Consider the following 20,879-nt stretch of genomic DNA (forward strand, 5'->3'; position numbering starts at 1 on the left):
AAAACTCTAAGCTGCCTCCCAAGAAGCTGAAAGCTGAGGAAAACTGCTGCTTTTCATAAAGTTCGTCACCATTTCCCCATAGCACTGGTTTCCTTTCCTTGGCTGCAGTCTAACACAGATGCTCACTTCAGGTGGTGGTACACAGACAGGAGACATATCGGAAGGTTCTGGTCCTGGCTTTGCTTCTGATTTGTCACGTAATGTTGAATAAGCCTCTTCATTCCCTTGAACCTCTGTTTTCTCATTTATTAAATGAGAGGGTTGCACCAGATGATTTCTGAGCTCCTTCCACCTCTGATAATCTATGGGATGTGCCTTTGTGGTCAGTAATGAAGGAAGGAGAGGATAACGCTTGGGTAATGATGTGATTTGCCCAAAGCAGCCAACTGCATGGAAGCCTAAGTGTTGGAATGGAACAACTGAAACAATCAGGGGCTGAGAGTGGTAGACTCCACAGCTACTCACCTCCGGAGTCCAGAAATGAGACACGGACCCCAGCAGGTACAGGGGACTCTGGCCATCTAGACAGAGTTTGACTTCCAGACTTACTTGAAATAATTCTAGATGAAAGGCACAATTACTTCTTCTCTAGTTTTAATTAGGACTCTTACCTTGCAGGTAGTAGAAATCAAACCAATGCAGTTTGAGGAAAAAGGAACAAATGGTTACAGGAATATACTTTGGACCTAGGAAGGCACCAGAACTGTGAATCCCTCGGGAACACAGGTGGTCCTCTCCTTCTCTTACTGTCTCTTGCCTCCGCTTCTTTCTGCACACCTGGTTTCTCACACACCTCCCCTCTTCCTTTTTTTTTTTTTTGTGGTACGCGGGCCTCTCACTGTTGTGGCCTCTCCTGTTACGGAACACAGGCTCCGGACGCGCAGGCTCAGCAGCCATGGCTCACGGGCCCAGCCGCTCCGCGGCATGTGGGATCCTCCCAGACCGGGGCACGAACCCGTCTCCCCTGCATCGGCACGTGGACTCTCAACCACTGCACTACCAGGGAAGTCCTCCCCTCTTACTTTTCCTCCTCATCCCTCATCTTCCTCCTTCTCCTATTCCCCTCCCCTCGCCTCCCTCTCGCCTCTTTCCCTCCCAATTGTCTTTCCCTACTGTCCATCCACATAGAGAAATATGAAGCTACCACCACTCCTGACTTTCAATGTCACACCTATCCATATCTAGAGAACTGGCTTCCTGAATCCATTTCCACTTTCCCTGGACAGAGACACTGAATGGTCCAGGTATCTATGCCTGGTCCAACTGTGAAAATAAAAAAGGTTGGGAAAGGGGGTCTCCTGGGAGCATGTGAAGAGACAACAGTTCTAAAACTTCAACTGTAAGACCTAGTCTTTTTAAGCTCTCCTCAGACATAAAGCCAACTTCAATCACTGGGTTTCATTTAACCACTTGAAATTGGTTATGTGAATGTCCGACCTCACTCACCTTCATGACGTAGCTAATGGCCAAAATATTTTTTTTAAACTGTCAAGGTTAATACCGTTTTTTAAGCAGTGCTATACAATTAAGCATAATCACATTTAAAATAAGTCTTTAAATGACATTCACAATCTTATTTGATACAGTTGCTACCACTAGGTTCACATGATTCAGAATATTGGACTCCAGAGATGATTTCCTCTGGAATTTCTTCTTGAGATAATTTACTCTTTATCAACAGGAAACATTGTGCTTGAGTTTCCTAATAGGTTATGTTTATACTTTGTATTATATGAAGATTCCAAGTTGATGTCAGGACACTGAAGATAGCTTCAGGAATTGCAAACAGAACGAAAGAAAACAACAGAGATATTTGAACACTTCTTCTTTCCTCAGGTAACATCAAAGAAATGAGTGTTGGTCCCTATGGGAGATTTATAGAGCCTTTCCTTTCTTAGCTATGAAAGCATGTCACTTTTCTTCTATTTACTCATTTACTCATTCAGCAAGTAGTTATTTGTTGTCTACTCTGCAAAATAATAATTTGCTAGATTCTTTCTTCCACATGTAATCAGAGTGGTCATTTGTTAGCACGAGAAGAATATTCTTCACTGTGCTCAGCTGAATATTCTCCACTGTGCTCAATTAAGTCACGTAAGAGTCATAAAAACTCTAACGTTTTCACCATTCTATGAGTTTTTTATTCCTGGATAAAAAAGCATGTGCTGTAAAAAAAATCAAATGATAGAGAAATAAATAAAACGGAAGGCAAAAGCCTCCTGTAATCACAACCTTTCCTCTGTTAACCGTTTGCTTGTAAATTCTGAAAGATTTTTTTTCCAAGTATATACTGATATAAATTATTTGTGCATGTAATTCACAAATATATAAATGCACATAACACATATATACATTTTCTGATAGAATCAGAATGTACATATTTTTGACTAGCTTTGGTCACTTATCAATGTATTATAAAGATTGTCTCTTATCTACCTCAATACTTTAAAGGGACCATAGTAGTCCATTATTTGAATATGGCAAATGTCTTTCAAACATTCTCCTAATTATACCCATTTTAGTTTATTTCCATGTAAGCAATGCTACTATGAATGCTCTTATGTATATATATCTTTGTTCACGAGTCAGCATTTTTAAAGAATGAAATCCTAGAAATGAAATTGCTAAATCAAAGAGTAAGTACAGTTATCAGTTAAGTAATAAATGCCAAAATACTGTCTAGAAAGCTTTTACCAAATTATAACGTCACCTAGAGTTTATGGCAGTGTTTGTTGTTCCCTATACCCTGGCCAGCACTGGGTGTCTAATAAATCACTGCTGCTTGTCCAGATTAAAAAAAGGTTATTTCAATGTTTTAATTTGCATTTCTTAGCAACACATATTTACCTATTTGCTTTTGGATTTCTTTTGACATTAACAATTTATTATTCTTTTCTCACTTTCTATTAGATTAGTCTTTTTATACTGATTTTAGTTTGCTTTGTATTAGCATTGTTTTTAACTCTTTTTTGTCTGCACATATATTGCCTTTTGTATAACCTTTCTCGGTTTTCAATTGTCTTGCAGCAGGTTTATGATTTGGGACTAATACAAAACGTTTAAAACTTTTTAAGAATAGCCATTTTCCCTTTGCTTTTTGGTTTCCATCTCATATCTTCTTGTATTAGCTTTCTATGCTACTGTAACAAATTACCCCCAAAATTGTGGCTTAAAGCAACACAAAATTGTTAGCTTGAAATTCAGGAGGTCAGAAGTCTTGCAATCAAGGTGTTGGCAGGGCTGCATTCCTTCTGGAGGCTCTAGGAAAGAATCCATTTCCTTTCCTTTTCTAGCTTCTAAAGGCTACTCGCATTCTTTGGCTCATGGCCCCTTCCTTCTCCATCTTTAAGTCTAGCAGTGTAGTATCTTCAAATCTCTCTCTCTCTCTCTCTCTCTAACACACACACACACACACACATCTGTGCTTCCTTCATCACATCTCCCATCTCTATCTCTGACTCTGACCCTCCTACCTCCCTTTTATGAAGATTCTTAGGATTATATTGCATTTTCCCAAATAATCCGGAATAATCTCCCCAACTCAACACCCTTAATCTAATAAACTGTCAAGCCCCTTCAGCTATGTAAGGTAATATATTAACAGGCTTCAAGAAATAGGACATGGGGCTTCCCTGGTGGCGCAGTGGTTGAGAGTCCGCCTGCTGATGCAGGGGACACGGGTTCGTGCCCCGGTCCGGGAAGATCCCACATGCCGTGGAGTGGCTGGGCCCGTGAGCCATGGCCACTGAGCCTGCGCGTCCGGAGCCTGTGCTCCACAATGGGAGAGGCCCACGTACCGCAGAAAAAAAAAAAAAAAAAAAAAAAAAAAAGAAATAGGACATGGAAATCTGTGAGGGGCCATTCTTCTGTCTACCATACTTTTCCATCAAAAGATTATAAACATCATTACCTATATTATCTTCTAATATATTGTGAGATTCTGATTTTTATCATTAGAAAAATCTGGACCTTATTTCAGTATTGCATATTATTTATTTAAGCCTCATAAAAAATAAACTTGCCTCTCGTATTTCTAGTGCCTTTCTTTCCTTGTTTCTTCCATTTAACCAATAAGCTTTCTGAAGTCTCACACATTAGACAAACAAACAAATAAATAAATAAAAAGCACTTTTGACCCTGTAGCTCTCTCAGGGTAGTGTCTCCCCCTCCTTTGCCTCCCAACTTATCTTCTCTGGGGACAAACCTGCACTTCTGGTAACACAACTCACCTTTCACTCTTCAGCTCACTGGAATCGACCTTCTGTCATCTGACTCCTTCTCTCACTGAATTTCCCAAATGTCCTCCAGCACCAGTATCATTCTCCATCCTCACTGCTGCAGCCAGAATGTTCTTCCCAAAAGTCAAACCAATCATGTGGCCTCCAGGCTTTAAAACCCATCAAAATATCCCATTGCCCCAATGCAAACTCTGTGGTGAGGTGGACCTTACCCTGAAGGTTTGGACCAGTGAGGGTCTCTCTAGGTTTCCTTCTGCCAACCCCCTGTACTCTAGTCACACTGAGCAATTTGCAGTTCTGAGGATTCCCAATGCCTTCTTCTACTTTCAGCCTTCTGATTCTTATGCTCCTCTACCTGGAACACCCTTCCCTTCCCCATATCTACCAGGCAATGGACCTCCATCTTCCAAGACTCAACACAAGAGTTGCCTGCTCTTTGGAGTCTTCCCTGACTGGCCACGCTATCTCTCAATCCACATCTCATAGACCAGTCGTATTATTACCTTATCAGGACCTTTATTATTCTCTCTAGACTGTAGAAACTAGGGAGACAGTACAAGGGATTGTTTGGGATGGCTGTTATACTCTCTCTGTTGTTTTTTTTTCAAGCAGGGCATTTTAACAAATGGGTATTTATTAAATGCCAGAAGTGCACTGGGCACAGTTCTTGCCTGGTAGGCTAAAATGATGAAACCAATTCACTTATTAGCTTACATGATTAAACAAATACAGTTCATAGAAATGATTATAAGATGCATCGCAGATAGAAGCAAAATATTTTTTATACTTACAGATCTTAAGGTACCTAAATAATTATTTTTTTCCTTTATATTGTTTTATTGATGTGTAGTTGACATGTAAGATTATATTTACTAGTTTCAGGTATACAACATATTCAATGTTTATATACATTATGAATTGATCACCACAATAAATCTAGTAACCATCTGTCACCATATGAAGTTATTACAATATTACTGACTATATTCCCTACGCTATGCATTACAGCATTACATTCTCGTGACTTATGTATTTTATAACTGGAAGTTTATACTTCTTAATCCCCTTCACCTATTTTGACTCACCAACTCCCCCAACCCCTCCTCTCTGAGGACCACCAGTTTGTTCTCTGCATTTATGAGTCTATTTCTGTTTTGTTTGTTCATTTGCTTTGGTTTTTGGATTTCACATGTAAGTGAAATCATAGAGTATTTGTCTTTCTCTGTCTGACTTATTTCACTTAGCGTAATAACCTCTAGGTCCACACTTGTTGCAAACGGCACATAAGTAATTATTAATAAAAACCAGCAAATCCATAGAGAAGTTAGCAAACCGCCAGTTATTCCTTTATCTTAGTCAGTAAAAGAGAAAAACATGCTATCGTCATGCTGAAATGGGTTTCAGCATTCAATAGACATCCTGTTTCAAAATTAACATAGTCTAATATAATCTTAAAAATTCAGTGTTTTTCTGTATCAAATCACTATTATACTTTTTGGTTTAAAGATTAGTTTTAGTTTCAAAGTAAGTTTAATTTAGTGCTTCGTCCCATGTCTCACAGATTCTTGACCTGGGATGGATAAGAATCATTCCAACTAATATTAGCTACAGGAACAAAACAAAACATAAATGGGATAGTTTAATGGGCTTTGTCTGATATTCTTGCCTATATTCAATTGAGAGGTTAGGATACACAGGTGATTTAAACTGGAACATAACAGCAGAAAGAAAGAAAAAAAAGACAGAGAAAATGTTGGTGTTATTTGTTTGGAGCAAGCCTATCCATTAAAGCCATTTATTGCCTAAGCCAACTGAAGTAAACACACAATTACAGAGACGCAAAGTGCTCGCCATGCAAATGACTTCTCCAGAGAAGTTCTTTACTCCCTCCCCCTTCCAAACAATTCCTCTCCCTAAACCCCTTTATATCCATCAGGCATTTGGGCAGGAAATAGATCCTACTCTACATATATAAATAAGAAAGAGATTGATTAAAGGATTAAGTGCTTATAAAATTGTTGGAAGGAGGAGAAGGAACCAGGGGTGACCTCGGAATTATTGGATTCAGGAACCCTCCGCCATAAGAATCAAGACGACCCTGTCATCAACCCAACTGTTGCCGCCATCACAACTGTCTTATGACTCATCACAACTGTCTTATGACTCCCACTGTCTTATGACTCTTATGACTCCCACTGTCTTATGACTCTTATGACTCCCACAAGGCAAGTGATAGAGAAATTGGTTTTAGCTGCTATACCTGCCTCCGGACATTTGACATCCACAAGTCTGAGCCCATCTTATCAGCAGGAGCATCAGGAAGATGACCTCTGCCTCTCTCCTGCTTTCCAAGACTCATGCATATGCATCTCTTTGGCAGAACCTATTTTACACTGAGAACCCTAGCTGTAAGAGAGTCTGGGCAAACTAGACTTCTGCTTTCTAGCCTTTTGCAGCATAAGACAGGACATAGAAAGAGGTGGGAATGGATATTCAGAGCCAACTGACAAGATCCAATTGCCCCTTCTATATAGAACTTTTAGAACTACCTTTGCTCTTACACATCCGAGTACTTAGAATACTTTCCTGCAATCTTTTAGTGATTATTCCTCTGCTTACAAGACCCTAAATTCCTTGAAGATGGGGACTGTGCCAGCTTCATCTCTATCTTACAGTATCTTGAGAATAGTCAGCAAGCAATGTATGAAACAATGAATTAATAAATGTGTACAGAGAGTCAGGCAATGTTGTTCACATATCTCTTCTTACCCCACTACCCACCCCTTGTCCAGCTCTCCCACTTACTTTTAAGATGCACACATAAACCAAGGGAAGAAATCAACCTATCTTAAGAGCATGGATTTTGGAGTTAGAAAGGTCTGCATTCAAGTCTAGGTATTGTGTGATCTGGAGAAATGTATCCTTTCTGACCCTCAGTTTTCTTACCTTTCTCTCTTTGGAGGGGCTTTTTAGAAATAGTGAATGAGGCAATATGAATCAGGCAACATCCTGCTCAACATACACTGAGTAAGGACTAGTTTTTGCCCCCCCAGAACCCCCTGCAAATGAATCCCACCCTTTCTGTTCTCTTAGCTCATCTCCGGTATCTGCAACAGGGGGGATAAGAACTAAGCATAATGGAATATGATGGACACTACATGGAACATTGATTTAAACTTTTTTCTGCTGTAACTAATCATTTTAATTACTTTGTCCCTTTAGAGTCTTATGTCTGAATATTTCAAAGGACTTTACAAGCAAGAATTATGATACATAATTGATAACTACAGTAGATGAGGCTTACAGGCTGAGCGATTTGTCAATTTTCTTGTGATCCTCAAAACACCAGCAGTCTACTGGGTCTTTTGCTGTGCTTTCTTTTGCTCTTTCTTTTCTTTCTTTTTATTTTTTTCAGCGTTTTAGTTGTTGCTGCTTAAAAGCTGATGCAACAGACTTTGAAAAGATGGATTGTTGTCAAGTGGTCGGACCAAAATGACATGTTTAAGGGCAGAGGAGGATAAGAACTAAGGAGACTGGAGCTGAACTAGCAGATCTCTTTTCTGCTTCTAACCTGGTATAATTTAGGGATCATTTTGCATTTCATTATGTAGTTTATTTTTCCTCAGATTCCTGAATCTTCAGTCTTTAGTTTTGAGGGGAAGGGTCACAGACCCAATTTCTACCCCCAAATTTCCCACTAGTCAGCTTTGCTGGGTTAAGTAAGTCAAAATCTCTGGGTTTTGATGTCTCATCTCTAAATTAGGAATTGGGTAACCTCTTTTCCAGCTCAATTTTTCTGTGACTCTTTATGTAAAACTCCTAGGACCCTGAACCACAAGAGACCAACTGCACTTTCATCAGGGGTACATGAGAAGCCCCAAATACAGTCTCTCTACTTTCCTTTCTGAGTAGAAACAGCAACAGACAGCCAAGAAGGACATAGGTCTATCTGTCCTTGCCAGGGACAGGGCAAAGAAGCCATAGGGTTGGGAGCTGAGAGTGGCTTAAAGGACCAAGCAAAGCTGGAGAGCAAGCTGCGAAGGCAGCTCACAGCCAAGATGCTGAGATGCTCAAAAAGCCTGCACACTCCCAGCCTGGCTGGCACCAAACTCAGTTGATCTGTTGATGGTTCCGTTTAGTGATGCAACCTGTAGTTCTTTACTCTAATAAAATCCCAAATAATTGAAGTGGCATGTCTATGCAGGAGCCTTCCATATATTAATTTGGCCCCTTCTGTGGATACACCTAAACTATCTAGGCATACAAAGAACTAAAGCAAAAATGTTTCAACAGAAGATCAGAGAAAAAAATAACACTAAAAACAGGGACCTTTGAAAATGGGTAAACTAACTCTTATCCACCCTTACGCCCCTTCATTTTTATGGATGATAAAAAAATGAGGCTGAGGAGAGAGATTAGTGATTTGTTCAAGGTCATCCAGTTTATCAGTATCTGAGTTAATTTAAGCCATCTCATGCCTAGATTGAATCCCACTGAAGTATGGTTCATATTGTATATGCTTTTGTGAACCATACTTGGCTACCCCTGGACTCAATCAGTACCAGAAAACCAGTGCCATTCCAAAGTATATACTCAGACTGGGCCAATCCATTCATTGTTCGTTTGGTCTGAATTTGCTCCAGGAGGTTAAGGCTGGAAGCGCCAGAGGCCCCAGGAACTCCTATGTGTGAAATCCTCTTTGGTCTCATTGTCTTCTTTGGTCTTTTAGCCTCAACAGCCTTCCACAAGTACCTCTCACATTTTAAGCTCTGCCCATGCAGTTTCTGACCCTGTTGAGCAGTCTAGCTGGAGAATCAGACATTCTCTTAGATTTTTAATAATAATAATAATAATAATAATAAACCTGAAAATCACAGTGGCTTACTCAACAACAATCATGTATTTCTCACTTATTGGTCTGCAGGTCATCTGGGGCTCTGCTTGTCTCTGCTCCACGTGTCTTCTCATTCTGGCCGTTGGCTGAAAGTGTGACCCCCACCTAGATACCCTGTTCTCATGGCTGATAGCACAAACAAAAGGATGAACTAAACCACACAGCATGTATAAGTTGCTGTTTGAAAGGACACACGTCCACTCATATTCTATCAGCCAAAGAAAGTCATATGACCCATCCTGATTACGGAACAGGAAAACACCATCTACTTGGCATCATGGCAAGTGTGGGGATGTGTTATACTCTTACAGGGGAAGGAGCAGACAATTGGAAACAATAATGTAACATACCACAGTATCATAATATTGGTATGTGAATGAAGCATTCTTGAAGCATAAAAAAAGCAACCAGCTTTGCCTACAGCAGATCAGTTAAAGAGGCTGAAAGAAATAAAAACACAGTCCAAAGGCCTTTGCGGGATGACTAGGAATTTTTCAGTCACAGAAGGATGCAAAAGCATTCTAGAAATAACACTATGAGCATTAGCATGAAAGCACTAAATAGCATATTACATTCAGAAAACTGTGAATAATCTTACAAGAATGAATCACGTTTGTTTTACAAGTGTCTTCCTTTCACCTTAGCTAGATCACAAGATTCTTCAGAGTGTAAAACACATACACATGCACACACAATGCACACATGATTCAAGGGGACAGCATGGGGAATAAGTAAGGTTTAGGAGATGATGTTTACCTAGATTTCCTAGGACTTTCTCAAACCTCTGAGATATGACATAGTGGCTAAATGTTCAAAACACCACAGAGTAACTAGGGCTGGGAATGTGGGCATAAGTCAGCCAAAACTTGGCTCTAAAATCTCTGAAAGGCAGTGAGAGCTAAACCATAAGTTACATGAGTTGTTATGTTCGGAACACAAAAGCAAACCATAACAGGGTTCTTTTTCCAGGTAATATGGAGTAAGCACTCACCGCCCTGTCTCTGACACTGAATGCAGCCAAAAAAGCTGGACAGAATGCAAGGAAGAGCTGTTTAAAGACTCTGGAATGTAGCAGGTATATTAGAAAAGCAGACCAAAATCCAAAGTATTGATGAACTGTTGGTGAGTTCAGCGCCGTCTTTCTCCAGTTGTTCCAGCCAGGACTTAGAAGAAACAGAGGTAAGGGCATTAATGAGGACTGGAATAGCCCATGACTGAGGCTCAAGGAATGAGAAAGAGGTCTACCGGCACCAATAGCAGCAACACCTGGAACAGCAGGCAACTAACACTGTGGAAACTTCTTCCCTGATCAGAGGAGCTTCAGTCCCAAGAGAATGGGTGAACCCCTGATGCTTTTTCTCTCTCCCTGTCCTTTCACCTCTTGGCCCCAGACATGGGCACAATCATAGAAGTGCATGGCAATGTGAGGTAAATAAAGTCTTAAGTTTCTGGCCAAAAGATTGAAAAGAGTATCCAAAGAACTGGAAGGTACCAGGGAGATCACTGAGAGGGAAGAACTCAGGAAACTGATCCCATAAAGTAGTTTATGACCACTGAGACTCACCTTGAGCTGCACATGTGTGGACTGAATCCTAAACACCATAGTAAAGACTCTGAGAACGGAATCAAGCTATAGAATACCACCCAGGTCAGATCACCACCTGGGTCCTGGAAATGGCCACTGGGTAACACACATGTGAAATAGAACCGAATAGTACCAAAAAGGCTTTGAAGATGAAAGAACATTGAAACCACAGCCAATAGAAGATTGGTGGAAATGTTCGGGCTGAGCCCAACTGGACTGATTGCCTGCGGAAAGAAAAATATCAACACCCTCCATTGGATTTAAACAATATGTACAGTTTCATAATATTCAAAATGTCCAGTATACAATCCAAATTAACTCAACATATGAAGAAACAGGAAAATCTTAATTTACATGGGTAAAGAAAACAAATAGATGTCACTACCAAGGTGACACACATGTTGAAATTGTCTGACAAAGACTTTAAAGCAGCTACTATAAAAAATGTACCAACAAGCAATTGCAAGCACAGTTGAAACAACTGGAGAGCTAGAAAGTTTTGGCAAAGAAACAGAAGATTGAAAGAAGAACGAAGAAGAAATTTTAGGACTGAAAAAAATATAATAAGCAAAGTAAAAAAAAAACATACTATATGGGCTTAATAGCAAAATGGAAATGACAGAGGACAGATTCAATGAACTTGAAAATAGATCAATAGAAATTATCCAATCTGAAAAACACAGAGGAACATTGTGTTTTTTTTAATGAATAGAGCTTCAGGGACCTACCCATGAGATAATATCAGAAGATCTAATACTTATGTCATCAGAATCCCAGAATAAAAGGAAAGAGCAGAATGCAGACAAAATATTTGAAAAAATAATGGATGAAAACTTCCTAAATTTGATGGAATACAGAAAGTGCAGTGAATCCCAAATACAATAAATTCACGTCCATACGTATTATGATCAAACTGCTGAAAACTAAACACAAAGAAAATATCTTGAAAACATCCAGAGAAAAATAATGCATTGTTTATACAAGAACAATGATTTTAATTCTTGTGTATTTCTCACCAGAAACCATGGAGGCCAGAAGAAAGTGGAACAACATTTACAGAATACTCCACCCAGCAATAGCAGAATACACATTGTTTTCAAATGTCCACAGATACACTAAGATACACATATCTTGGACCATTTAAAAATCCTCAACAAATTTACAAGAATTGAATTCCAGAAAATGAATCTTCAGATTTAAATGGTTGCACTGGTGAATTCTACCAAACATTTGAAAAAGAAATAACATCAATTCTACACAATCTTTTCCAGAGAACATAAGAAAAGGAAACACCTCCTAGTCATTTTATAAAGCCAGCATCACTCTCATAACATAACCAAACAAAGACTGAACAAGAAAGATAACCACAGAATAAACCACAAATGCAAAAATCCTTAATGAAGTATCAGCAAGTCAAATCCAGCAATATATAAAAAGTATGACCCATCACAACAAATGCAAAGCTGGTTTAATATATGAAAATCAGTCAATGTATCCACCATATTTTAACACTCTAAAGAAGAAAAGCCACATGATCATATAAATTGATGCAGAGAAGACATGTGACAAAATCCAGTATCCATTCATGATAAAAACTCTAAGCAACCTAGGAACAGAAGAGAATTTCCTCAGCCTGATAAAAGACATCTACAACCCACAGCTAACATCACACTAAGAGTGAAAGGCGGAATACTTTCCTCCTAAGGTAAGGAACAACACAGGAAGTCCATCTCACCTCCTCTATTCAAAATTGTACTGGCATTCTTAGTCGGAACAGTAAGGCAAGAACAAGAACAAAAATGCATACACACTGGAAAGGAAGAAATAAAACTCTCTCTTTTGATATATGGCATGATTGTCGGCCTCGAAAATCCCATGTAATCTACAATAAATCTCCTAAGACAAATAAGTGAGTTTGGCAAGGATGTAGGATACAAACTCAACACACCAAAATCAATTGTATTTATATCACTAATGAACAAGTAGAAACTGAAATTTTTTAAAATACCATTTATATTAGCTCCAAAAGATAAAATATTTAGGTATAAATCTAAACAAACACCTGCAGGATTTGTATGCTGAAAATTACAAAATGATGAAAGAAGACCTTTATAAATCAAGTCACCTCACGTTTGTGGATTTGAAGACACCATATTATTAAGATGCCGGTTCTTCCCCCAAATGATCTATAGGTTTAACTCAATCTTAATCAAAGTCTTTGCAGGATTTTTGGTAGATACAGACAAGCTAATTCTAAAATTTATATGGAAGGCAAAGGCACTGAAATAGTCAAGGCAATTTTCAAAACTAAGAGTAAAGTTGAAGTAATCTCACCACCCCATTTTAAGTCTTACTATAAAGTTATGGTATCAAAACAGTGTAATATTGGAAAAAGGATAGACATATAGATTAATAGAACAGAATAGACAGTGCAGGAATAGACTCATGCAAATATAGCAAATATGGCCAGTTCATATTCAGAGCTATTTAACAAAGGAATAGCCTTTTCAACAAATGGTACAGAGCAATTGGTCATCCATAAGCAAAAGAAAGAAAGAAAAAAGAACCTCAACCAAAACATTACCCCTTATGTAAAAATTAACTGAAATGAATGTCAGACCTAAATATAGATGCAAAATTATAAAACTTTCAGAGAAAAACAGAAGAAAATTTATGACAAACATTTCCTATGGTTAAGGCAAAAAATTGGCAAAAATTCATAGATATAATAGAAAAAAATTAATAAATTGGACCCAATCAGAATTAAGTAGGTTTACTCTGTGAAAGACACTGTTAAAAGAAAGAAAGACAAAGTATAGACTGGGAGAAAATATTTGCAAATCACATATTCAGCGAAGATCTTTTATCCAAAATACACAAAGAAATCTCAAAACTCAACAGTAACAAAATAACCCAGTCTTTAAAAAATGAGCAAGAGATTTGAACACTTCACAAAAGAGTATATACAGAAGGCAGTTAAGCACCTGATAAGATATACAATATCACTAACCATTAGGGAAACAAAAATTAAAACTATGATGAGATACTATAACATATCTATTAGAATGTCCAAAACAATTACTGACAACACTAAGGGTTGGCAAGCATGCAGAGCAACCAGAACTCTCATACATCACTGGTGGGAATGTAAAACAGTACCCCTGCTCTGGAAAGCAGTTGGCAGTTTATTACAAAGGTACACATACACTTACTGTATGATCCCATATTCTCACCTTTAGTTATTTCCCCTGAGTTACAAAAACTTACACATGCCCACACACACAACAGTACATGAATGATCACAGCAGCTTTATGTATAATAACTAAAACCTGAAACAACTCAAACACCTTTCAATGGGTGAGAAGATAATGTTACATTCATATGATGGAATACTATCCAGCAATAAAAAGAAATAAATTAACGATACAACAACTTGGATGATCTCAAAGGCATTATGCTAAATGAAAGAAGTCATTCTCAAAAGGTTACATATTGTATGATTCTATTTTTATGATATTGTCAAAAAGACAAAACTGTAGTGATTGACAACAGATCAGTGGCTAGGGATTAGGGGGAGGGAGAAAGTATGACTACAAAATGAAAGCACAAGGGAGTTTTTTGGTGTGATGAAACTGTTCTGTATCCTGTCGGGGCGATGGTTACCTGAAGGTAGACATATGTTAAAATTCTACTGCACACCTACTGACTGTACATTCTACTGACTCTATGCCCCCCAAAAAGTTAATTTTACCATATGTTAACTTAAAAATAAAAAGATTTTAAATACTGGTAAAATGCTTCTAGTCTTAGTACTAAGTCCTATGAGAAATTTCTCCCATCCTAATGAATGTAGTGTGATGAATACCAAATACCTATGTAATCATTTAGTCATTTGTTTATTCATTCACTAAACAAATACTGAACACTTACAATTTTTCTACACACTCTACCACTCACCAGATTTAGCAGTAAGTAACAGAAGCCCTTAGTTTGAGACATCTAATGCAGGCTGACAGCACAATCACAAAACCCAATTTGTAAAAGCAATCCTACATAAGCCAAAATGATACAATCCAGGTACTCAACTGTCCTGCTCTGACTTAAATTTAGCATAGATTTTAGAAAGCATAGAGGAATAAATGGATCACAACATGTAAGTATTAGTTCTCTAAACGGCGCTTTTTTTTTTTTCTCTCTGCTGTACACGGGCTTCTCACTGCTGTGGCCTCTCCCGTTGCGGAGCACAGGCTCCGGACGCACAGGCCCAGCGGCCGCGGCTCACAGGCCCAGCCGCTCCGCGGCACGTGGGATCCTCCCGGACCGGGGCACAAACCCGCGTCCCCCGCATCGGCAGGCGGACTCCCAACCATTGCGCCACCAGGGAAGCCCTCTAAACGGAGCTTTTAATGAACAGTAAGTGGCAGAGAGTTTGAGATAATACTCAATAAGTACCTAAAGTGCAATATTTTATCTTTTCAGTTAAATCCAGAGCCACTTGTCTTCTGAGTCAGCCCAGCTAGGGGGGGAACTTCCATTCTTTTACAAAAGCTGAGAATTCTGATAATTGCTTCAGTCCTAATAGAAAGCCACACTGCCTCAGCCCAGAGAGGCTGGAGGAGGCACAGATGGGAAAGGTCATGAAAAATCTCCATAAGGGACTCGTAGAAAGTGTAACCTTGAACCATGTAAATTTTTGATATATCCTACAGAACGTACTGTATCACATGATTAACCATAAACCAATATTGAGGGAATTGACCACCAAAAATTATTACTTGGGTTTTAATATAGTTACTTTTTAGCTCTTTCATGAGTTAAAAGAGAAGACCAGTTGCTGTAAACTGAATTAGGTGTTCCCAGAATTCATATGCTGGAGCCCTAACCCCCATTGTGATGGCATTTGGAGATGGGCCTTTGGAAGATAATAAGGTTTAGATGAGGTCATGAGGGTGGGACCTCCATGGTGGGATTAGTGCCCTTAGAAGAAGAGACCAGAGAGCTTGTGCTCATTCACATTCTCTCTCCCTCTCTCTCTCTCTCTCTCTCTCTCTCTCTCTCTATGTTGGCATGTTAATCTTAGACTTTCAGTCTCCAGAACTGAGAAATAAATTTCTGTTGGTTGAGCTACCTGGTCTATGGTATTTTGTTATGTCAACCTGAGCAGACTAACATACCACTCCTAAGTCATGATAATAGTGAAAATCATTATAATTGCTAAAATATATTGAGTGCTTAATATATGACATATTATCTCACTCAATCCTCACAACATCCCTGTGAATATGGTACTATCATCATCCATTTCACAATAGCTAAACACCTTTTCCAAAGTCACACAGCTAGTACTAGTAGCTGGACTACTAAAAATAGATTCAAGGCATAGCTCTAGTTTACCCACTGCAAACTGATGTAAGAGCTATCCAAAATCTTTACTACTGACCTTGCCTAAAGTGCAAATTCTAAATAACTGTCAATAACTGGGTGGGACTGGTGTCTATGGAGATCATATTGATAATCCATAAACTATTCCTATCAAAGACAACCACAATTAACCTTCTAGTACTCCCAGATTTCTCCAAGGTAATAAAGTGTGTAACTAAAGATGTTAATGGAACACACTATGCTTAAATCTTTCCTCTTGCTGAATAACTAAACTTTGTCAAGTTTTTTTGGCCTCCAGCCAAAATCTACCAGGAGAAACACCTCCGTATTTAAACATTAGACTTATTGCTCATTGTAATAAGGGAGACACACACCATGGAGAGCCATGGGATGTCTCAGTAAGAGGATATTAGAAAGAACTTACTACAGTTATCAGGCTTGGGTTAGGCGACTTTGGGGAAGTTTCAGGATGTGAAGCAATGCTTTCAGGAAACAGGAGAAATTCTAGAACCATATTTTATAGACAAGAAGGGGAGTGTAGAGTGAGGCTAAAGCTGTGATCAGAAAAGCAGCAGCAGTCACTCATATTACGGAAGATTGGGGAATGTGTGGTATTTTGTGGTTTGCACATAACCCTGTTCTGTTTGTGTGTAGACAAGATTACAGAGCAGTCTCCTTTTGTGCCTCACTTCATCTCATGGTCACAGAGTGGCCTTGCCTGATGCTCGTACTTTGTGAGACAGACAACAACAAGGCCTTGCTGTGAGTTTCTCAAGGCCAGCTCCGAGAAACACCAACACCCAGCTGATAGTGTCAGGCCAGTTCTCAGGTATCAAAGGCTACTCTTCCCTTTCTCAGCTTAAACCTTTCCTTCTCTTTTCATAAAATATAGGCCTAGGAGAAGGAAGTCTGCAGTATGCCAATTAGGTAATTGGCATTGAGCTGCTTTTCAGATGGAACAGCTAAGAAACTAATTAGCCTATAATTTTAAGGAAATAGTGCTGCCCTTTAACAAAAATGAGTTAGATCACTCCCTGAGTCAACAAGCTATATATTATGTAGCAGTGGGTGTCCTTTCAAAAATAACAAAAGCCCTTTTAGCCTTCTTCCTTGTCATTGAGATTATAAAACCATTTTTCATTTTATTCAAATGCATCGAAATGTTTTCTTAGTGTCCATCAATTCTTTCCAAGGCAAAAAGGGAAAGAGGTCACGGAGGCTAAGGGAGCAGTTAGATTTTAGTAGAGGGGCTTTCCCAGCGGTAAATACAAGTAGCTTGCTCCAACAGAAAGAGTATGGCTTTTGGAGTTAAGATTGTATTTGTCCAAACATCAACTCCACCACTTCACATACATGACCTTGAGCTTGTTGCTTTAAATTTCTGTAGAATAGAAATATTATTTACATCTGCCATCATAGGTTAAAAATAACTGAGATAAAAAGAAAACACTCTGTAATCTCTCAAAGCATTCTAAATACTAGTCAATATTATTATTACATATATAAATATTGTGATATTAATTAAAAGTTCATCAATAATGTCTTAGAAATAAGGATACTGATATAAAAAATAAACTGATCGTGTTAGGCAATCCCTGCAAATTAGTCAAAGGATGTTTCTGAGTTGTAAAAATCCTCTAAAATTCCAAGCAAGCTTACATAGATGTTTACCTCCAGAAAGTTAAAAAGATTCTCCAAGAGCCACGGCACCTACTATCTAGCTGGCTCAAAGCCAGCAATGTAAAATAAATGATACAGTATCATATTGGTTTATTATTTTACCTTATAAAAAAATATTCCAGTCCTCAGGATTCTGAGGGCATGTAATTTTCAAAGAAGAATAAATAGTGAGACTAAGTTGAAATTAAAGTCACAGAAAATGGTTAGATTCTGAGACAGAGGGTTGGACAAACAGTTCAATCAATATGGCTGTATAAACAGGGAGTTGAACTTAGGAGTCTCTCCCTGGTTTTGAAGGTGCAAAACTCTTAAGGATGGAAAGAAACAACTCAAGGAATAAACAATAGATTTGAAGGAACACGTGATGAGCAAGGTCGAAATGAGATTCGTTGGGCTTTGCTGAGGAGGCAAAAAGAGACCATGTGGAAATTGGTGGAGCTTGGGACAAGAGATTCCACTGTAAAGAGACTGAAGATTGAAGCCAAGTCAGAAGGCAGAGATGGCCCAGCCAGAAGTCCAGGCCATTGCTAACAACCAGACACACCATGGGTGCAGAAACAGAGCCCATAAGCCACCCAGTCTCCACTCACGTGAGTGGTGCTTGTACCAAAGAGCTAGTTATCGTCCCCACTGGAGTTCAGAGAGGACCTCTCCTTGACAGCCGCTAGAACTGATCAATAGCTATTGACCAGCCAGCATGAACAACATCCATCAGAGCCCCAAGTCTCTGCTTTGTCTTTATCAACCTCACTTCTATGTAAAATCCCCTTGTCCCAAAAAACTCATAAGCCCACATCTGTATGGGGCTGGGAAGTGTGACATCTTGTGAAGTGGTCAAGGTGCAACAGAAAGCACACATATCAGCTGAAACTGAACATATCCAGTAAGAGCCCCCTCTCCAAGTAAATATGTACATAAAACTAGTGAGAGCAAAGACAGAATCCCTACTGTCCTCCAGTTTACTGAGCCCCGTGATGAAGAAGTCAAGAGTTTTATCATTTAAAAAGACAGAGCATAATGGAGTGGGCTTTTGGTTGATAATTAATTTTTATGGACAAATACATGCATGATTGACGGTCCCGAGTTGGTTCTACCACTCCTCATTGTGCATCAGCAGTGCGGTGTTGGGGATTGACCCTACTCCAGAGTTTGTACTAAGCAGTCTTTGTCAATAATGAAAATTTCTTCACTCACACAAGCATCAAGAAGCCAGGCGTAGGCCAACAAATCACGGCATTTCCCCGGAAACAGAAATCAGTTCAGGAATAGGCATGTGACTCAAATCAGGTCAATGAGACATCAGGGGCCAATTTCCAGAGAGAGAGAGTTACAGGAGGAAATTCCTTCTCTCTTTTCTGCTGAAATGGCTGAAAAAGCAGGTAGCATCATTTGCTACTAGCAGTTCCTCTATGACTGTCCGGGATCCAGCTTTAGCATGAAGTCTACACTGTGAACAACAGATGAAATGGAAAGAATCTGGATCCTTTATGACACCCTGAGCTGCCGGCTCAATCAAACCTGAGGCCTGCCCTGCTTCTGTTAAATGACCCTATATATTTCCTCAACATTTAAGCCAATGAAGTCAAGTTTCTGTCACTCTTGACCAAAAGCAAATTAATTGATACACATGGCTCTGACGCTGGTTTAAGGGAATATCATATTTTGAGGTTCTAGAGACCAAGCCACTTCCTATACATATAGCTAATTACCACCTAGAAATGTGTCCTGCTCTGGCATTCTTTTAGGGTGAAGGCTTGTCACTCAGGTTAAAAACCAAAAATTTGGAAGGGCTCAGGAAAGGATCAGAGTTAAAACACCCTTTCGGGACTTTGTAGCAAAGAGACCAAGTGAATAGAGGCATTTTTTTCTGGAAACAAGGCACGAAATGCAATCGGGAAGCTAGAAAATGAGGAATTCGGCTAAAGGTCCTTTTTAGGAATGAAGCTAAGGTTAGCCATAGCAGGAATATCCTAATATTATTAGGTTGGTCAAAAAGTTAGTTCGGGTTTTTCATAAGATGGTACCAAAAACCCAAACGAACTTTTTGACCAACTATATATATATATATATATATATATATATATAGGCTGTAATTTTCTGCTTATAATTTCTGTATTTTATAACTTTGTTTGCCCTTTTTGAAAGCTCTAGTCTGTCTGCTGTTCTGTGAGAAAATCAAAGTGCTTTTAAGGGACTGAGTGTATCCCTAATGGTACAAGGATTCAGAGTGAGAGGACGCTCAGATAAAACAGAACAGTTAGGGCACCTGACGCTGGCTCCTCCTCTTTGGAGATTCTCTTCCAGGGCTTGACCCAAGAGGTCCTAGGTTTTATTTTGCTGATGAGCATCATGTCCCCTGCATCATGGTGACCTTGTGGCTGTGTTGGATCATAAATGGACCAAACTCAGCATCTCGGCTGAGCAGTCACATTGGTGACAGACACACAGTCCTGGTGTAGTGTTTCCTCACCTTAGAAATGTCCAGGTTTAGAGCCACTGTCCAGGGTGCTCATAAAAGCCTCAGGCACCACCAACACCCAGTGTGCAGTAGGAACCCACTTCCTTCCAAGTGGCACATGCAGCCTGAAAACAGAAGTTTCCCCGGATCAGTACCAGCACACCACTTTACAGACGTTAAGACCCTGCCCATCCATTTTAGAGCACCTGGCAGATTCTCATTTCAACAGAAAATCAATATATGGAAAGTAATTCATGTATCAGCACAGTCAGCAGTGCACAAAAGCAGAGACTAGTAAAGTAAGCTTTTTTTTTTTTTTACTATTTGGAGTAAAATAATAAGTTATGGCAATTTTTTCTCCCAATCACTCAGCAAAAGAAAATACAGTTTTAGTACGTCCACCTTTACTGGATGGTTATAGATCTATTTGACTTTAATGCCTTTCTTGGAGTAATTTTAATCTGTTATATGAATGCACCAGGCTTACTTACTAAAAAAACCTTTAGAATCATTTCACTGGGAACACAACAAAGTTCCTGAAAGAAAACAGACCTAAGAAACAAAATACCATACAAATTCTGAACAATGTAATTTATGTTTTTCAATTCAGTTGCATTTTTCTGCATGTCCCCAAGCAATTG

At 39.1% G+C, this 20,879-nt stretch overlaps 1 long non-coding RNA gene across 1 annotated transcript in view; it reads right to left on the reverse strand.

Moving 5' to 3' along the window:
• Nucleotides 1-20,879, reverse strand: part of LOC117308818 (uncharacterized) — a 497,295-nt gene that overhangs the window by 139,297 nt on the left and 337,119 nt on the right. Inside the window, exon 8 of the long non-coding RNA XR_012327721.1 lies at nt 20,251-20,363. This is a non-coding gene — a long non-coding RNA (uncharacterized lncRNA). The remainder of the gene's footprint in view (nt 1-20,250; nt 20,364-20,879) is intronic.

The sequence above is a fragment of the Tursiops truncatus genome, chromosome 18, assembly GCF_011762595.2.
Source record: "Tursiops truncatus isolate mTurTru1 chromosome 18, mTurTru1.mat.Y, whole genome shotgun sequence".
Classification (NCBI taxonomy): Eukaryota; Metazoa; Chordata; class Mammalia; order Artiodactyla; family Delphinidae; genus Tursiops; species Tursiops truncatus.